This window comes from Lissotriton helveticus, chromosome 9 (genome assembly GCF_964261635.1).
Source record: "Lissotriton helveticus chromosome 9, aLisHel1.1, whole genome shotgun sequence".
Lineage (NCBI taxonomy): Eukaryota > Metazoa > Chordata > Amphibia > Caudata > Salamandridae > Lissotriton > Lissotriton helveticus.
Window position 1 is genome coordinate 726519113 of NC_136070.1, and position 20199 is coordinate 726539311.

At 47.1% G+C, this 20199-nt stretch overlaps 1 protein-coding gene across 1 annotated transcript in view; it reads left to right on the forward strand.

The window, feature by feature from the left end:
- LOC144783266 (uncharacterized) overlaps nt 1–20199 on the forward strand; it is a 131600-nt gene that overhangs the window by 57312 nt on the left and 54089 nt on the right. Inside the window, exon 2 of the mRNA XM_078662332.1 lies at nt 6613–6735. The gene's annotated coding sequence lies outside the window, so the exon portion shown is untranslated. The remainder of the gene's footprint in view (nt 1–6612; nt 6736–20199) is intronic.

Here is a 20199-nt window from a genome sequence, read left to right on the forward strand (position 1 = left end):
TCCATGGGGCCCCGCTGTTAATTGCGGTCCCCCTCAACAAGTCCAAAGTCCCAAGTTAGGGGGGGGGTCGAATGGCTCCCCGCAGGTCCGATGGTGTGACCGCAGCCCCCCGGCCCCTGTAGTGCCAGTCGTTGCTCAGTCCCGCTGCCACAGGGCCCTCCAACAGCAAGCCCCAGGGTCCGCCAGGCGAGTGGAGCGTCTCTTGCTACTGGGGCGAGAGGCACGGTGGAATGGGGCCCCGCGGGCATCCTGGCCGAGTCCTACCTCATGCAATGCGCTCCGGCTGCCTCAGTATCTCCGGCCGCCAGGCGCCAGTGGGGTGAGTCGGGTGGCTGGGCCCCCCTGGTCGAGCACCGCCGCAGGCTGTGGCCCCCCCCTCCGCAGCTCTCCAGTCCGCCCCTCCGCTCCCGAATGCGGCGAGCTCCGTCGGTCACCATGCTGACCTCAGTAGCTCCTCCCGGCGGATTGCGGGGTGAGAGATGATTGTGTTTAGGGGGGGGAAGCCTGTCCTGAAGCCTCGATTTTCCCCAGCGCTCCTTCCGGCAACTCCTCCGATGTCCCGACCTTGCCGGACCTATTTCTCCGCGCCGAGTCTCAGGGCGCCGCCATCTTGTGTAGCAGGTCACAGTCACCACAGCCCGGGGCCACGCGCCGAATCACAGCGATCCGCGCCTCTGCCCCGCTGGAATCGGGCTTCAGTCGGAGCTCCCTGCGGCACGGGACTCAGGACATGTCCCAGATGTCCAAATCAGGGGCCGTGGACGGTTAGTAATGTCGGATTAATAAAGGCGCGGTGGAGCTCCGCAGAGGCACAACCTATTCGGCCATGTTGCTGGCCATGCCCCCCTGTTTCTCACAGGGTTGATCTCTTAGGTCAGTTGTTGATTTCTGTGCAAAAGCCATTCAAACCAGTCGCTGGTGCTACTCTAGCTAGGTGGGTCAGATGGATTATGTCAGAAGCTGGCATTGATGTTTCTGTTTATGGCGCTCACTACGCTAGAGGAGCTATGGCTTCTAAAGCCTATTTATTAGGGTCCCGCTTGGAGGACATCCTTAAGGCAGCTGATTGGTCGTCAGATTCAATGTTTAAAGTTTTTTATTACAAACGTATTCCTCATGTTTCTGATGCTGTGATTGATGAGCTTTGAACCAGCATAATCAGAAGCCTCCAGTCCTGCAATAGAATACAACATTTTCTAGCTATTGCGACAATAATCTTAGATTCTATTAAGGACACGGAGGCGAGGATTATCCCACCCGTTGGGACAGTTAGGCAACTGTAAAGTTGTTTGATGTTATGTTGTTTAACAACTTTTATGGCCACCGAATGAGAAATGCAGTTCTGGGCTCCCTTTCTCAACCTTATTTTTCTGTTATAGGAAATGATTCCAACAAAAGTTGAGTGCCTTCTCCGGACGAAGTTGCTGTGCCTTCAAGATGGAAGCGGACGCCTTCGCTGGTTTTGGATTGTTCTCCGTTGAGAATTTCTTACAGGAACTGTTTATCTCTCCGTTGAGAGTTTCAGACTTTGTTTGTTCTTATGGGACTTCTTCGCGCAAAGAAAGAGGAGGCCGGATTAGTGTCTCTCTACTTTGTATGCTTGTTCATGCTGTGAATAGATGTAATACTGGAGGCGTGGTTCAAAGCCTCATGGGTATTGTGGTTTTTTACAAATGTAGTTTTACTTTCATTGGCTGCTGTGTGTTTTGCAGTAAAGAAATGAGAAAGCATAATCCTCGCCTCCGTGTTCTTAATAGAATCTAAAATTCTTGTCGCGATAGCTAGAAAATTTCGCGTTTCAGCCAGAAGAAGAAGGCTTCATCAGGACATGGGTACTATTCTTGAAAAACCCCGGTCAGACCTCGGGCTGGTAACATCCGCCCCCCACCACGTCCACAAGAGTGGGTGGGGTAGCGATCACCGTCTATAATCAGTTCCAGTGTACTAGTGCTGACTTGCTGGTCTAGTGTTGTAGGTCCTCCCACCTCTTTCTGCAGTGAGTGCTGCACCGCTTGTAAACTCCCAGGGTTCACAAATTAAAAGTCCTGGAGATGGCCTTCCACATGTCCTTCATCTGATGAGAGTTGGCCTCTTGCAGACCTAGCTCCGCATGGAGTCCTGGTCTCTTCCTGAATCGTATTGTCGGTCCGTCTTAATCAGGCCGGCTAGATGTTCAATACACCTCTGTATTGATTTAGTCTATACAGATGGTTGTAATCTTGCTCCTTTGTATTTCTAACTCACGCAGGTCGCCTCCTTCACTTTCTGTTCATACTGACATCTGATTATTCTCATTAGGGTCGTGTTGATTACTGCTCTTGAACTTTTATAATATTACATCTTCCCTTCCTGAGGTTTGTAATGTTACTCGATTAGCTACTTTTCGGACAAATTTTAAGGCCTCTCTCCGTAAGACCGGTAATATAGTTTTGTTAGGGGATTTGAACGTTCATCCTTGTGGGACCTAAGGCGGCAGGGTCTTGGGGGTATTGAGGATTCCTCCTGTCCTTGCGCTGCTGATGCACATCTTGAACATAGTAGGCAGGAGGATGAACTAAATTCCCTAGTTTGTGATCTGGACCTGCAATCGACTATGGGTAGATTGGATCCAGATAGGAGAAACCTAATTCCCACTTTTAAGGGGCTAGGTCGTGGACCCTCCTTTATAGATTTCATTTTAGTTTCCACCCCGCTTTTTTACCTGATTGTTTACTTTTCAGTAATAGCCAGTAATCGCACCGATCATAATCCGCTGTGTATTAAAGCTAACTGGCCTATATTGGGTCTGGAACGGAAGAATAGTGTAAGAGTGGTTATTCGGCCCACTAATGGAGGCAGAAGGCACAAACGGGCGCAGATTCCCTCAGGCGCCCTGTTTGAGTCCCTCTTGGTGAAATGACAGAGTGAGATTCAGATTTGCCGGGATGCGGAGATAGAGCCGGACGAGTCCATCATCCATGCCTTTGAATCTATCTCCCGTTCTGTCGCTGAGCTTATACCGGTCCCTGCACCCAAAGTCCGACAGGAAAGGACAACCAGATGGTTTAACCCTGAATGTTCGCATGTTGCTAGGAGGCTTAGAATAGCGTTGCATGCCATCCCCAGGAACAGTTCCCTAGTTAAAATTCGAAGGAAGCAATATAAGATAGCCCTTAGTAAGTGTAAGGAGGCTTTCAAAGAGGAAACTTGGGGTAAGCTTATGGACGCAACAACTATCAAGTGTAGTACCAAGTTTTGGAGCATCATTAATAGCCCCTTTTTGAGATCAGAGGCCGCAAATGTCATAGATGCACACATCCCAGAGAATGACTGGGCCAGCCATTTTGAGGGCATGTTTAAGGGTGATTCTGCCCAGTTTTTACCACTCGAGAAGGGAATTGAAAATACAACTCTATCTGTAACGGAAGATGAAGTGAGGGGAGGCATCACTGGCATGACGTGCAATAAGGCCCCAGGAACTGACAGATTCCATCCTGATCTTTATCTGTCGGGTGTGGACCATTACTTACCTCTGTAATTAATGCAGCCGCAAGGGCTGGCCTTCCTGTCTCTTGGGTCACCTCCATAGTTGTCCTGGTTTTACAAAGGGGTATAGGGACAGTAGTACTCTATGTTACAGGCCTATATCCCTGTTGGACTCCGTGGTCAAAGTGGTCGGGCGCACCTTGCTGGGTAGGTTATTGTCTTGGGCTCTTGACAATAACATCTTGTCGGAGGCCCAATACTGTTTCTGCTCTGGCCGCTCCACGACCGATCAATGTCTAAATCTTTTTATGATAGTGAATGAGTACACAGTAGCCCGCTCTGCTACCATCTTTTTGGCCTTTGTAGACCTGTCTTCCGCATTTGATTGCGTGAACAGAGGTAAATTGTGGCAGATCCTTTTCTTTAGGAGTGGAAAGGGATAATGTCTCCTTCCTATACGACCTCCATTGAGACACTAAGGCGGCCATGCGTTATTCAGCCTGCTTGAATGTATCGTGCTCATTTCCAGTCAGGGGCAGAGTCCGTCAGGGTTGTATTTTGGCCCCGTTTTTATTCAACCTCTACATTAATAACCTGAAGAAAACCCTCTTGGAGACCAAGGCTGATTTCCCTTAAGCAGGACGGAGAGGTCTCCTGGTCCTGATATATGCAGATGACGCCAGGACTGAACGGGGTTTGCAAACTCTTATAACCTTATTTGCGCAATTTACGGGGACTTGGATCTGATGATCAATAATTCAAAATCATATACTGTGCAAGCAGGGGCTCGGACCAGTAGGCAGTATGCCTTCAGGGTAGGGCTTACACTGATTCCTAAGTTGAGTGTGTTCTCCTATATGGGGGTACTCTTAGATGAAAAAATGAATTGGGGGCCTCAACTCACTTGCAAGAGAAATTACCTTATCACGGAGACTGCAGCAATTTTTAATTTCGCCGCCAGACTGGGGGGAAAAGACTGGTGGGTGCCCTTCTTAAGCTCTACAGGGCTAAGTGTATCTCAAAGGCCATCAATGGCAGTGAGATCTAGTGGTACACTGACACAAACAATATTCAAATGGCAGCAAACAAATTCCTGAGACGCCTGTTATCCATTCTCCAGGGTACCCCCTCTTTCACTGCTCATGAGGAGCAAGGCATGCCCTACATCTCTGATTTGATAGCATTTCGCCCAGTGTCTCTTTGGCTAAAATTCTGGGTTAGGGAGGGGATACGCTAAATAAAGCAATTTTAAAAGATTGTCTGGCTCTTGATCTCACACCCAGGGTACCATGGCTCAAATATGTAAAAAGGAGCCTCATGAGTCTGGGAAGAGGAGATCTTTTCACCATCCCCGATGCAATGTGCAAGAAAGATTTAGCCCTCATCAAATCAGCCTTAATTGCACGCCAGACCAAGGTAAGGGAGGCGATGTAGCTTCTGATGTCTAGCATCTGTCACTTCATAATGTAATGGACCGCCCTGATGGCAGAGCCGTACTTGCTGGGGTTCACAAACTCTTACGACCGTTTTCTCCTAACCAGGTTCCGGTTCGATCTTTGTCACCTTCTGCTTGCCCATCCCAGGGGTCAGAATAAAGGGCAACACCTTTCGTCCTGCGGCTGCAATGGTACATCTCCGCAGGACATGGTTCATTTCACGATATTTTAAGATACACTGTGAAAATCCTTTACTAATTCCTATTTTGAAACAGGCCAATTTTATACTAGCACGGCCCGCATTTACATTTCTTCAAATGTTGACAGGTAATACCATTTTTTATGTGCTTAATTTATTAAAATCCACCATCAGACTTAGGGCGTGTTGTGACTAACCTGCCTGACCATTGTAACTATTTTTGGCACTATGCACTTTACCATGCCCCACTAGCCTGTTCAACTAATAACTTGATTAAGTGCAAGGTTTTATTGTATCACCTAGAGTGTTTTTTTAGCAGGTATTTAAGTGTTTTTGTGGTGTTTTGGTAATTAGATATTTTTAAGTGCATATATACAACTTTTTAAACTGTTTATAATACACTTTAACCAGGTATGTTACTGTTTATTATTATTACTATTATTATTTTTATTATTATTAAGTGACATTTATAGAGCGCGCTGACACCATGGGTTTCCTGGCGCTGTAGTACTGTTTGGATTATACGCTTTACATTTGATCCTGTGTTTTATCTTGTGCTTTTATGGTTTTAGCAAATGAAACCGAAAAAAGGTATTTGACTTGACTAGAGTTGCCTGGAGTAGAGTGGGGTAGAGGAGAGTGGTGTATGGTGGGGTGGTGTAGGAATAGCATGGAGTTGTTAATATCGGTGAATGCTATGTCAAAGTACGCATGATATATGCACGCATAACAACGTCAATACCAGTAAATGTAATGTCAATGTATAATATAATCTATGCTCGCATAGCAATGTCAATACTAGTAAAAATGATGTACGTTATGACAAATGTATGCATAATAATGAGAATGTTGGTAAATATGATATCAATGACAGCCATGTTATATGTACATGTAATAATGAAATTGTTTTGTTGCTGTCTAATTTACCCAAGATGAGCTCCCCATCAACCCCGAGTCAGAGATACGTGGTCAAACAGGCCCTGCAACCCAAACCAAGACTATCGATTGATAGGTACATGTGGGGTCACACTTAGCACAAAGACAAGCAGTTACACCACAAAGAGGTCAGAGGAGATTGGCCCCAATAAAATACATTGGGCCAAAGACGTTTGCTCCCAAAATACCACAAAGTCAGATGCCACATGTAGTTAGGAACTCTCAGCCAATCAGAACACAGCATGCAAACCACATGCAGTGATCACACACTCCCCATGCCGGACATCAGGACACATACACACTGGCCCACACTAGCTCTCCACGCGTTTAAGAGCCACCTCTGTCCCCCTTATCAGATGGTTGTATTTATGGTTCATGACTAGGCCCTGATCTACATGCTTTAGAAGAATGTGTAATCATTTTATTGTACCTCAAGAACTGTATATATTACTGGCCAAAACTTCTGTACACTGAAACTGTCTTCAGACACAACTCTGTTGATGCCGTCCCGGCCACTGCGTTTAATTAAACCAACTTGTTCCTGTTTAACGCCTCTTTTCTTTTAAATTTTTCAAGGTTAATTCATATCCAAGCAACATTTTAGCGAGCCAACCAGGAGAGATTGGTTTATCAAACCCGACTGCTGCCGGTGGACAAGGACCCCTGCCTGAACGGATTTACATCTGCGCAACAAGGCTGGTGAGCAGATGCCATATTTGATTACAAATTCTGCTGAATCTACAGGGTGAAGGTATGTCAGGAGGCCACGAATCACAGGGTAAGAGACTACACTGGATCTTCAGTCCCCGCATGTGTAGTGTGGCAAACTAGGAAAAGCAGTTTGCAGTTTAGTTCGCTTGGACCACTGAGCGTTACGCAGATGGCAAGCATGGCCCCTGGGTGTGATATAGGGTGTAATTCGGACATTAGGGAAAAATTCATACCTTGGTGAGTAAGGTGTAGATTGTACGATAATTGTCAGGTTCTTCCTTTTTCTCCACACAAATCGTTGCTATTTTTTTTTTAACATAAGATTTTATTGAGGAGAAAAAGCAGAGTCAAAAAATCAGTCACCAGTAATACAGTATTCGTAGGACGATACAGGGAGCAAGCAAAGCCCAAATTAGCGCAAAATACGACTTATGGGTCCAGCACGGGACATAGCCAGTTCAGAGGTAGGTGAGTCACAGAGTTCGCCACGGTATCTATTCCAGTGTCCCCACTTCGTGTCCCACTTCTTAGGGCAACCTCTAATTTTGTGTACAGTTTTCTCAGCAATCATGCAGCGGTCCATCTCAGCCACCCAGCCCACCACCAACGGCCCACCCGGGGAGCCCCACTTCATTGCAATGGAACGTTTAGCCAACAGAAAACCCAGCGCCGCCCACTGAAGTTCTAGGTCATTCAAGTCAGTACCCCCCATATGTTGAGGACACATACCCTAGGTGATGGTAAGAGTGGCTTACCCAGGGACCTACTCATCTTTTGGACCGTACCACTCCAGAACTGTTGCACCACAGGGCAGTCCCACAGGATGTGATAGAAGGTGCTAGGTAGGCCACATCCCCGCAGGCACAGTGTATCAGGGCGTCGTCCGATTTTGGCCAATGTAAGAGCGGACATGTAAGCCCTGTGTAGAATTTTCAATTGGATCAGCCTGAACTTATGACAAATAGCCGATTCTCTAGGGGACATTAGGGCTGATCGCCAATCCTCCTCATCTAAGGGACCCAGGTCTACTTCCCACTTGGTCCGCAATGACTGAAATGGATCAGGGAGGTTATTACAAACCTTTCGATAGGTGTAGGAGATGGCTTTCTCGGGGAGGGGTTCGGACAGTAACCGATCCTCCAGGGGGGAGGTCGCAGGTATGGAAGTAAGGTCCGGGATGGCGGCCATAATGGCGTGTTTGATTTGCATATAACGGAAAGATTCAGTGAGTGCAAGGGAGTATTTGGCCTGGAGGTCACTAAATGTCAATAGTTTACCCTTATGAAGAAGGTCCCCCACTTCCGAAATCCCTATAGTGTCCCATTTGTCGAACCCCTGGAGGAAGCAAAGGGATCCCAGGCGCTGTGATGACCACAAGGGTGTTGCCTTAGTGATTCTGTCCGTCCAGCCCAGACGTTTGTTGGCCCTATGCCTTATTGCGACCATGTGCGCCATGGGTCCGACATACCTATTCTTAGTCGGTTTGCTGTACAGGGCCCCCAGATACCCCTCTCGTCCAGTTTGACATTTATCGAGGAGGAAGGCCGGATTCAGGGGCGAACCATGAATCCAGCGGTTAACAGCCACCAATTGCGACACCCAATAATAGAGGCGGAGGTTGGGTAAGGCTATGCCTCCATCATACCAACCCTGAAAAAGTCTACAAAGGGAAATTCGGGCAGCCCCACCGTCCCACAACAAAAGACGTAGCTCACTCTCCACCGTGCGGAAATAGGAGTCCGGTACCAGGAAGGGCAATTCTGCAAAACATATAGGAAGCGCGGGAGCGCTAGCATTTTGAACAATGCCGCTCTGCCTGGGAGGGAGAGCGGGAGGGACCGCCAGTGGGCAACGTCACTGCGGAGGTTGCGATTGTAGAATATCTTAGGGTCAGGCGTGACATGGATACCGAGGTATTGAAAGCCTTCAGTAGCCACTGCAATGGAAAACCCTCGAGGCAAGCAGGGTGGGGGACCATGGAGCATGTACGTTATGTTATGTTATGTTAAAAAGTTTTATACCGCGCTCGGTCACCATACGGTTTCATGGCGCTCATAACAGATGCGGGGGCGGCGGGGCAGAGGCGTGTGTTACTCAAAGGCAGACTGGAAAAGATACGTTTTTAACATCTTGCGAAAACAACCGTAGGTAGGGCAATGTTGAAGAGCGGACGGGAAGGAATTCCAGGTCTTATGGGCAAAAAAGGAAAAACAGGAGCCGCCATGGTTTTTCCGTTTAATTTTAGGGGTAACTAGCAGGTTGTGGCCGGAAGAACAGAGGTCTCTGGGGGGAACATAGCGTTTCAGTTTAGAGGAAATAAAGATAGGGGCAAGATCAGACAGGGCTTTAAAGATCGTACAGCCCAGTTTAAAAGTACAACGCTTAGCCACTGGGAGCCAATGAAGGCTCCGCAGTAGCGGCGAGACGTGCTGGTGTTTAGGTTGATGGTAAACCAGGCGTGCTGCCTGATTTTGCACGAGTTGCAACCTGTGAAGGAGGTATGCAGGAATGCCGGCATACAGAGTGTTGGCGAAGTCAATTCTCGACGTGACCAGGGCCATGATGACAAGGATCAGTGCGTCTCTGGTAAGAAATCTACAGATTTTACGTATCCTGCGTAGATGGAAAAAGCAGGATGACGTAACCGCACTGATCTGGGGCCCCATGGATAAGTCACTAGAGATGACTACGCTAAGACTCTTCACAGAGTTGACAGGGCGGGGAGGGAGCCCTAGTGAGGGAGGCCAAAAGCTGTCATTCCATGGATTGGCTATTCCACCCACCAGAACAAGCTCAGTCTTGGTAGGATTCAATTTAAGTTGGCTATGGTACATCCATTCTGAGATCTCAAGCATGGTGGACTGAAAAATGGTGCGGGAGGAAAGGGAGGTGTCAATGGGAAAAATTAATTGTAAGTCATCCGCATAATTGAAGATAGTAGCAGCGGATTTACGAAGGGAAACGATCAGGGGTTGCATGTATAAATTAAATAATAAAGGGGATAAAGCGGAGCCCTGAGGGACACCGCAGGACAAGGGAGAGTAGGAAGCAGAGAAAGTAGACAGGTGCACTGCCTGGAAGCGACTGTCCAAAAAGGACCTGACCCACTCGAGAGCCATGCCCTGGATACCGGCGTTCCTGACACGGTCGATCAATATTGCATGATCGACCGTGTCAAAAGCCGCCGACAGTTCCAGCAAGACAAGGGCTTGGGAGATGTTATTATCGGCACCCTTTCTAAGGGTGTCCATAACAGCCACGATGACCGACTCGGTGGAATGGAGAGGGCGGAATCCGGCTTGTTGGGCCTCCAAGAAAGACGAAGTCTCAATGAAAGCACTCAGGCAGCGGGTGACATAGGTCTCCAAAATTTTCCCCAAATAGGGGAGAAGGGAGATGGGCCTATAATTGCTCAAGACCGTAGGGTCGGCATTGGTCTTTTTTAGGATCGGTGTCACCACTGCCTGTTTGAAGGAATCCGGAACCACCCGTGTCGCCAACGAGTTGTTGAGTAGGGCCAGGGGAGGGTCGGGGCAGGCCAAAAAGATTTCCCTAAGGACCTGGGGAGGGCAGCAATCAATAGGGGAACCAGAGCTCACTTTATGCAAAAGTGAACAGAACTCCGAAAGGGAGATCGGGGGAAAGACATCCAAGCAGCAAGGATTTCTGGGAGGTAAGGAAGGGGGATGGGGGGATGAGGGCAAAGGGATGTTATTCTTAATAATGATAATTTTGTCCGTAAAAAACACATTAAGTGAATCACACAAGAATTGTGAGGGTTGGGGTTGAGGGGTAACTCGGTCTGGTAAAGAGAGCTCATTCACAATGGAAAAAATATCCTTTGCCTTAGAGGCGGACTCCATGATTTTTTGGGAGAAATAGATAGTTTTGGCCGATAGGATAGATTTTTTATAGGCTCTCAGACGGTCCACAAAATCAATTTTCAACTGGTGGTCATAATTGCGCCTCCATCGGCGCTCCGCCTGGCGTAAGGCCAATTTATCTGCCTTTAGTTGGTCCGTAAACCATCGCTGGGCGTCGTGAGGGCACCTAGTTTTTATGTTTTTCAGAGGGGCGACGGTATTACAAGCAGATAATAGCCATTGTTCAAGGAGGAAGGCCTGGTGAGACACCAGGGTCGAGGTCGGAGGGATTGTAGAGGCCAGTATGGAATGAAGTTCCACCCGATTGGCTTTCTTCCAGTTCCGGGCAGTGAAGTTGGTTGAAGGGGAAGGACGATTAGGAATGACCAAATTAAGAACAAAAGAGATAAAATTGTGGTCTGACCAAGAACATGGGGTCACAATAGGGGATGAGATATTCAAATTGGCCGTCCACACCTGATCTAGAATGTGGCCTTTGCAGTGAGTGGGATTTGTAATGTGTTGGTGGCAGTTCAGACCTAGTAGGAGGTCAGAAAATTCCTCCGAGAGGTGACTTTCCCGGGGATCAGAGGGCCAATAATTGAAATCACCAATAATCATAACCTTGGCATGGTTAATAGTAAGTTGAGAAATAAGATCACCAAACTGTCGAGGGAAGGAGGGCATGGAATCAGGGGGTCGGTAAACAAGAACAACAACAAAAGAGGACCTGGGAGACATAAATTTAACAGTGAGACTTTCTGTTCTAGGGATCGCTGCACAGGCTAAAGTAGTAAAAACATACTGAGAGCGAATGATAGCAGCCACCCCCCCACCGACTTGCCCCGCTGGTCGATTAGCTTGCAGGATATAATAGCCGGCAGGGATGGCGGCAAGAATATCAGGGACAGAATCCTCAGTCAGCCAAGTCTCTGACAGAAGAAGGATATCCACATCTCTATCGTCCAATAGTTGGAAAATTTCCAGCTGGTGTTTCACCAATGACCGCGTATTGAGGTATATCACGGACAGTGGTGTAACCCCAAGCGGTGGCGGATAGAGGCGAGGGGATATCGGCACAGGACGAGGGGTCGAAGTCACAGGGCTGAAGGTGCCTGGAGAGGCAAAAATGCCGCAATCCAGTGCAGCCTGTTCAGCGTGGGCCGGTAAAGGGAGTGGGCAGCGAATCAATAAGAGATCGGCGGAGGAGTAGGTGATGGAATGGGCATTATAAGTGGCCCCGGGCCCCGCTCGGCCGCGGACGGGCGCAGACGGGCTTAACTTTGGCGCAACTTCGGCACGAAGTCGGCGCTCCCGCTGTGCTCGGCCGCTGCGCTTCCGCCAGGCCACCATTATATGCCAAGAGTGAGGTGAGCCACTAGACCGCTGACCTGCACGATGGAGAGGCAGGGCGGAAGTGGTGAGAAGGGCAGGAAGTGGTGCTCAGTGCTGCGACCCTCCGCACAAACGGCACAATGCCGGGGCGGAACGGGGTCAGGAGCGAAGGAGACAGGTAAGACAAGCCCGAGCCCAATGCCCAATAATATGCAGTGAAACAAATACACGTTAGCGCTGTAATCACAATTTAAAAATAAAGCTTGTATTCAGCTAATAGGAAAGTTAAAATCCAGCAGCAGCGCAATCCCACGCCCGCAGCCTCAATCGCCACGTTTGTCAGATTGTGAGTTGGCTGGCGCGCAAAATATAGACACAGGAGAGCAGCCACTAGACCGTTGACCTGCACGATGGAGAGGCAGGGCGGAAGTGGTGAGAAGGGCAGGAATTGGTGCTCGGTGCTGCGACCCTCTGCACAAACGGCACAATGCCGGGGCGGAACGGGGTCAGGAGCGAAGGAGACAGGTAAGACAAGCCCGAGCCCAATGCCCAATAATATGCAGTGAAACAAATACACTTTAGCGCTGTAATCACAATTTAAAAATAAAGCTTGTATTCAGCTAATAGGAAAGTTAAAATCCAGCAGCAGAGGAGGAGCCTAGCCCGCAACCATGATGGCCGCCTGAACCCTCGGCTCCGCCGACCCTCTCGCTTTCCTCCCGTGTCGCTACTCATCCTGCAAGCCATCCTGCTCCTCAATCGATTTTTCGGATCCGGGAGGTGACTCCGATCTCAACGCTGTGCTTCCCGGTGTGCTCCCAGCGGGGGAAGCGAAGCGGCGCCCTTGCTTCCTCTTTTGTGTTCAATGGCGGCGACCGGGTCTCTCTTCCTGGGAGACGGTCGACCCTGATTACAACACCAGCGGCCATTGCAAATGGGTCGGAGCGGACTGGTGGATAGTAGCTGCTGCGCTGTGCTTTCCGCCGCGGTTATCCCGTCTGCTCCGCAATTCTTCACGCTCCGAGGTCAATGCGGCTGTGAGTGATACACAGTATCCTTTCCCCAGCTCGTAGGAGATTTTCCCAGCTTTCTCGATGCCCAGCGCTGTGGTGGGTGCCATTTTGTATCGAACACTCGACATTTGAAATTGGCGACCCCGGGCTGTTCCCGAGTATACGAGCGGACCCCGTCGCTACACTGGACTCGTGTGGGCGTTGGAATGGAGTGTGCTGCCCCTGTGCCCCCGGCCCGGCTCTACTGTACGGAGTGGCGGCGAGTTGATCGGCTGTCCGCAGGGGATGTCGGCGGCCAGTCTCGAGGTTTCCTCCATGTCTGTGTGCCTGGCGTGCAGGGAGCTGCTGCATCCCCTTTTCCCGAGGTACCATTGCGGATTGGCGATGTTTTGGGGGCTTTAGGTGCATTGCGAGCTGTCTTACGTGATAATACCCGAGAGCTGGGGAACCGATTGGATGCCCTTCTGTCCACTATGCCCTCGGCTGGCCACGTCTGCTTTCGAGTGCGGGGCACTGTGCCACACCCTGTAATCGACTGCCGTGGATTGCCTACCCAGATGTACACGGAGGCACTGAAGGTTCAGGATCCTGATTCTGCCGCGGAATTAACTGTAGTGGTTGGGGAGAGCCCTGATGTTCGTGGACTTCTGCGTTGGCTGGGGAATCGTCTCCGGACATCATGTCCGGCAGCTCCTTTGTGGTCTGTTGGCGTGACTCACTATCTTCTCCTGGGACTGCTATTACTGCTTTGGCCGGCCTATCTCGGAGGATTGTTACTATGTGTTGTTTCCTTTTGTGTTAACGTAGCACACTTGGTTTCGAGTTGTACAAACTTTGGTGGACGGTCTCCTACTCTGCTGTGGTCATCCTGTCTGCCCGCTCCGTTCATGATGGCCACTATCCGGCTGGACTTTGTCGACACATCGGACTGTAAGGGGCAAGGTTGAAGAAGTTTTCTCCTTTTGATTGCTGACGTTCGCATTGCTGGGACTATAATGTACACACAGGGTAGCTACACGTTGATTCTATGTCGGTTTGGGGGTCCGGGGATGGCGGCCGTGATTACACATGTTGATTGTTTTGAATATATGCGTTTGGCCCTCCTCCGGTTCAATATCATTCCTCTTTTTCTTCTTTCTTTATTTTTCTTCTATATTTCGGGTACTCTTTTTGGGGCGACAGACACACTGTTAGGGGGGGGGGGTAGGCCATAGCCTCTGCATGTGTGTAGGGTGGGGGGTAGGGGAAGGGCTTTATTTTGTCCGTTTTTGTTTCTATGGGCCTTATTTCTCTTTACGTGCTTATCTTTTTCTCTCTTCCTTTTTCCTGGGTCAGTGGGATCGGTTGGGATTAGGTGGGTAGCGATTGGCGTGCAACGTGTTTTGTGCCTGTTTATCCTTTTGTTCTGTTCTTATGCCGCCATTTTGATTATGTCCTACTGCTTGCTCGGAATTCTTCTGGTGAACGCTGCCCATTTGTGTCTTCGGTGGACTGTATGTACTCTGATCCTTCTCGTTTAGTATGCTTTTCTATACATTTAATTACAAAAACTTTTAAAAATGAACCTTAAATTCTCCTGTATTCTCGGTAGTACCTGCATATCTAATGTAACTATGGTTGATTATTCTTTTGTACTCTGTGCTACTGAGTTGCGGTATAGCTTGCTACAATGCTCATCAAGATGTCTAGGCCGGCCGGATGGTTGTAGGCCCGTATTTGTTTTATGATACTGCGCAATAAAGGTTTTAAAAAAAAAAAAAGTAAAAAAAAAATCCAGCAGCAGCGCAATCCCACGCCCGCAGCCTCAATCGCCGCGTTTGTCAGATTGTGAGGTGGCTGGCGCGCAAAATATAGACACAGGAGAGCAGCCACTAGACCGCTGACCTGCACGATGGAGAGGCAGGGCGGAAGTGGTGAGAAGGGCAGGAAGTGGTGCTCAGTGCTGCGACCCTCCGCACAAACGGCACAATGCTGGGGCGGAACGGGGTCAGGAGCGAAGGAGACAGGTAAGACAAGCCCGAGCCCAATGCCCAATAATATGAAGTGAAACAAATACACTTTAGCGCTATAATCACAATTTAAAAATAACGCTTGTATTCAGCTAATAGGAAAGTTAAAATCCAGCAGCAGCGCAATCCCACACCCGCAGCCTCGTACACACAATCCCACGCCCGCAGCCTCGCCCGCAGTACAGTGTGGATTTAGTCCAATTAATCGAATATCCCGAGTATTTCCCAAAATTAGTTAGAACATGGAATAAGCTGTTTATAGAGGATCGGGGGGAAGACACATATATCAGGATATCGTCAGCATATAGGGAAATTGTGTCCGTTATGTCATCAGTCTAGCAGAGGCCTCTGATGGAGACGTCAGTGCGGACCCAGTGGGCTAGGAGTTCGAGGGTGAGGGCGAACAGCAGCGGAGACTAGGGGCAACCATGTCTGGTTCCCCTGTGGAGGGGAAACCGCCGAGACATGTGGTTGTTGACCTGAACTTGGCCCAAAAGGTCTGTATAGAGGAGTCGCACCCAGCTAATGAAATGGGGTCCGAAACCAAAACGGAGCAGGACCTCGAAGAGATAGGGCCATTTAATCGAGTCGAATACCATCGTGGCATCGAGGGACAAGATGGCCACGTCCTGTTGTATAATGGATTGACGACTCATGACATTATGAACTCTCCGCAGGTTTAATGCAGTGTTGCGACCCGGGAGAAAACCGGACTGGTCGTCGTGTATTAAAGAGGGAAGTACCAAAAGGAGGCGATTCGCCAATAGTTTAGCCAGGACCTTTGCCTCTGCGCTAATCAGGGAGATCGGCCTGTACGAGCCGAAGTCGGCGGGTGGTTTATTAGGCTTGAGAATGACCGCAATGGAGGCTAGTTTTTGATCAAGCGGGAGAATACCGGTGTCACGGCTTTCCGTAAACATATTCTGAAGATGGGGAACGATTTCCGAGACCATGCCCTTCAGAAATTTGATGGGGACCCAATCGGGACCCATTGCCTTGTCGGAGTTAACGGCAAAGAGCGCCATGGTGAGCTCATCCGCCGTGATGTCAGCATCCAAGGCCTCTCTATCGACGTCCGAGATAACCGGGAGGCGCATCTCATCCAGAAGTTGTCTGGACTCCTCCGGCGCGTAACATGCGTCAGCAGTGTAAACGCGCTCCAGATGGTCAGCAAAAGCCTCCATGATGTCTCGTGGATCTACAACCGAGGACCCATCTGGCCTAGTTATGGACGACACCCATCGGGACCCCTGTTCACGTCGTTCCAGCCACGCAAGCATTTTGCACGCGCTGTCTCCAAACTCATACACCCAATGGTGCGTGTGAAGCAGTCGCGCCTGTGCCTTTTCCTGCGCAAGCGCCTTGTAGGCCAATTGTTGGGTACGAAGCCGGCGAGCGGTGTCGTCCGAGGGGGCTGCGTTATGGGTCGCCTCAAGGCGGATGAGGTCGGATTCAGCCTGAAGAGTCTGCTCATCGCGTTTCCGCAGGTATCCCATCTTAAGTGCTAACGCCTCACCCTTCACCACTGCCAGGTACGCCTCCCAGAGCGTGACCGCCGAGTCGACAGAGCCGACATTTTCAGCAAAATAAAATGCAGTACGTTCAGTCAGGGTGTCCTTGAAATCTGGAATCTGCATAAGCCAGGGGTTAATGACAATGGGACCACGCTTATATTGGCGATGATAGGTTAAGTCCACACTAAGGGGTGAGTGGTCGGATATGCCCTGCGGAAGACCTTTCGAACGGATGAAACATCCAATATCTGCGACGGGACAAAATAAATAATCAATGCGAGACATACTGTTATGCGTGTTTGAGTAGTGCGTGAAATACGACGTATCCGCCCTCGTTGCTATTTTTGTCCTGAGCCAATACTGACAGACCAGCCTCACTTAGCTCCATGTAGCACATAGAATATCCCTTCTCCTCGGGCAGTAGGCGCTTTGAGAGGGCTAGGAATTTTGGACAAAAAAATATTTTTTTATGTCAATTCTTTCTCTTCTAGTTTCTTTACGGTTTTTCCATTCATACATTGTTGATGTTGTGGTGCTGTTAGATTTTATTGGATTTTATGTTTCAATTTTATGGCATAGTTGTAAGTTTATGCGTTTAATGAAATAATAACCATTTTTTCCGAGAAATCAGAATTACATTTTGCTAGTTTGTTGCTAAAACATAATCTAGTATAGTTCTGAACCAATCATTGCACTTTCTTACAGGATATTACTATTTCATTGCATTGTCTTTTTCAATTGTTAAGTGTTTTTGAGATGCATCGTTCTTAAAATTGAGCTCATAACCAGCAGATTGTTGCCAGTCCAACCCTGTGTATACAGTTTCCCCACAATCAGAATAGAATTTGTAATTATTTAAAATTCGAGAAAGTCAAAAGTTCATAAACTCCTTAACACGTGTTCTAAATCCATCATGGAGACACCACTAAACTAAATGCAAATGCAAGTTAGGTTCCCTACACAGGCTCGGAAGTAAGAGAAACACTGCCATGAGTGGCATGCCTATACCAAGGCATACTCATTACCCTGGCCTGAGAGGGGGGAACATTGGATAACCACATAATAGAGCACACAAGAACACACATACAGACCAGACACGCAGGTCAAAAGAGGGCTAAACAAGAGGCCCTACTAGAACTATGGGCCATCTTCTGGGTGGCCCACTCTGCAAGGCTATCCTTGAGCCTGCAAGAGAAGCGCCCACACCTCCCCTACCATACACCGGCAGAGAAGTGCTCTCTCTGATTTTTCCATCCCAGCCGCCTCTGCGCTGGGTTACACAATCCACCGGTCAAGGGGGCTGGTGGCCTCCCACCGGGCAGCAAGCCACTAGACCTAGGATAGGGACGGTATGCAGTCATAATATCGAGTTTTAGATATCAATATACCAAAATATCGATGTTTAAATCTTGATATGACAGCATATCTACCTGCAAGAATACCGTCAACCAGACTATTGACATGCAGGTAAGAAATATCATTTTACTGAATATCGAAGTTAGTAATATCGTTAGCAAAAATATTGTTGTTTATATCAACTTTTTTAGTGTACTGTATGTTAGTATAGGTGTTAAAAGTATAGCTTATTTTTTAATGCATGTTAGAATTTTTTAGAAATAATTTATTTTATGTTAATTCATTTTTGCGTATTTTAGTTCTGTAGCAGGTTGTGGGTTTATAGGGCAATACGGTGGGAAGTAATTTAATTATAATATATTTAATATACATTTTTTAGAAGTTATTAATTAAAAAAATATATATATTGCGTTTTAGTTCCGTAGCAAGTTGTAGGTTTATAGGGGAATAGGGTGGTAAGTAATTTAATTGAAATTAATGAAATAATATTTGTATTAATTTCTATTTTTGTATTTATTAATTAATATTATTTGTGTTAATATTTGTTTAATTAATTCATTATTAATTGGTTATTAATAATTAATTGGTAAATATGTTAATTATGTAGCTGTTTTAGGAGCAGGTTGTGGGTTGATGGGAGTGGGGTGGGAACTAATTTAATTATAATTAATTCATTCTTTTATTAATTTATATTTATGCAATTAATATTTTATATCATTAATTGTGTTGAAATGTTATGAATTAGTTATTAATTAGATATTAATAATTATTAATTAATTGGTACATATGTTAATTGTGTAATTGTTTTAGGGGCGGGTTGTGGGTTTGATTGGGGAGTAGGGTAGGACGTAATTGAATTCTTAATAATTAATTAATATTTCTGTGATCAATATTTAATATTGTTAATTGTGTTAAAACGTTATGAATTCATTAATAATTGGATATTAATTATTGATAATTAATTGGTAAATATGTTAATTGTGTAATTTTTATCGGAGCAGGTTGTGGGTTGATAGGGGAGTAGGGTGGGAAGTAATTTAATTATAATAAAAAATGAAATTCTTTTTATATCTAATATTTATTTAAAGTTATTTTATAGTGTTAATTGTGTGAACAAATTAATTTTTGATGGTTTTTTAATTGCTTGTTATTTGTTATTAGTTAATTAATTAATTGTTAATTAATTATGTTAATTGTGTAATATTTAACAATATTGGTGGTGTCGTTTATAGGGGAATATGGTGGGAGGTAAATTATTTGTGAAAAATTAATAGTTTGGTAATTGATATTAATTATTTTGCAGGAGTGGGAATAATACATTATTCCCCTCCACTATCCAACACTTTCCCTACTGTTACATTTGGTGGAGTGGGAAAAGTAAATTATTCCCACCCGCTAGCTAACCCTTTCCCTACTGTTGCACTCGCTGGAGTAGGAATAGTCATTTTTACCTCTCCGCCATTCACACACTTTCCCTACTGTTGCAATTACTGGAGTGGGAATAGTAATTTTTTACTCCTTACTGTACCATTAATTGGAGTGGGAATAGTAATTTTTACCCACCCGCTACCCAACACTTTCCCTACTGTTGCACTCACTGGAGTGGGAATAGTAATTTTTACCCCCGCTATCCAACACTCTCTCTACTGGTGCACTCGCTGGAGTGGGAATAGTAATTTTTACCCACCCGCTATCCAACACTTTCCCTACTGTTGCACTCGCTGGAGTGGGAATAATAATTTTAACCACCCGCTATCCAACACTTTCCCTACTTTTACACTTGTTGTAGTGGGAATTTATATTTTTACCTCACCGCTATCCAACACTTTCCCTACTGTTGCACTCACTGGAGTGGGAATAGTAATTTGTATCCACTCGCTATCCAACACTTTCCCTACTGTTGCACTCCCTGGAGCGGGAATAGTACTTTTTACCTACCCGCTATAAAACACTTTTACTACTGGTGAACTCAGTGGAGTGGGAATATTAATTTATACCCACCCGCTGTCCAACACTTTCCCTACTGTTGCACTCACTGGAGTGCGAATAGTAATTTTTACACCCCGCTATCCAACACTTTCCCTACTGGTGCACTCGCTGGAGTGGGAATAGTAATTTTTACCCACCCGCTATCCAACACTTTCCCTACTGTTGCACTCGCTGGAGTGGGAATAGTACTTTTTACCCACCTGCTATCCAACACTTTTACTACTGGTGCACTCGCTGGAGTGGGAATAATAATTTTTACCCACCCGCTATCCAACACTTTCCATACTGTTACACTTGTTGGAGTGGGAATATACATTTTTACCTCCCCGCTATCCAACACTTTCCCTACTGTTGCACTCACTGGAGTGGGAAT